Here is an 826-nt window from a genome sequence, read left to right as displayed (position 1 = left end):
ACAAGTAAATTCCGAAAATTTGACGGTGACGTCATCTTCCTATCCTGCTTCAATGTCCCAATAGTAGAGTATACTCTAATCAAGTTTAGCATAAGTACATGAATGTGCTTCAAAATATTTATACTCTGAAGTTCCTTGAACACTTCTTTACTGAATCAACTCGCAATGATACCATAATAAGAATGCAATACTCTAGTATGCTTTGTTACATAGGTAATTGAACAACTGACCACCACCACCCCATCCCCCCCCCCCTTTCCGTCTGATGACCCTATTTTCAATGATCATCGTTCGTAGGCGGCACTACGTAGATGCACTGTACATTTTCATACCCTATAGCGAGAGGCCCTTAGCAGTAGACTCGCCCTTGGTGTGACCATTTTTCTCTTCTTGTATGTAGCATTTTCCCCGAGAAAAGCAAGAGCGTCTTTCAAATCACGCTTCTGAAAGGCGGAGACTCGGGCGAATAAGGGCCTTGACGGATCGCGAAGGCTCCGCGGCCTCGCAAACAGCGAAGCTGTAGAAGCGGGTTTGGTCCAAGGAAGGAACATTGCCGAGTCTTCAGATCGAGGAGGTTGGGGTCCAAAGAAGGAGGATCGCTGGGTCTTGAGATTATTCAGATCCCGCTCAGCGTGAACAAAAAGATAGTGGCTGAAGGAGCACTAGTTACTTCGGGGAGTGATCAGTTGGTTGTTTAAAGTCATTTTCGATCCCTGGCTCTGACCATCACGAGTTTACATACAATGACAGTGGCCATGCATGTCAGATGAGTTTGTCCAGAATGTGATAATGCCAGTGGAAAGCGGATGATAGTCTAACTTCTCCA

This window comes from Tigriopus californicus, chromosome 2 (assembly GCF_007210705.1).
Source record: "Tigriopus californicus strain San Diego chromosome 2, Tcal_SD_v2.1, whole genome shotgun sequence".
Lineage (NCBI taxonomy): Eukaryota > Metazoa > Arthropoda > Copepoda > Harpacticoida > Harpacticidae > Tigriopus > Tigriopus californicus.
This window is presented reverse-complemented; position numbering follows the sequence as displayed.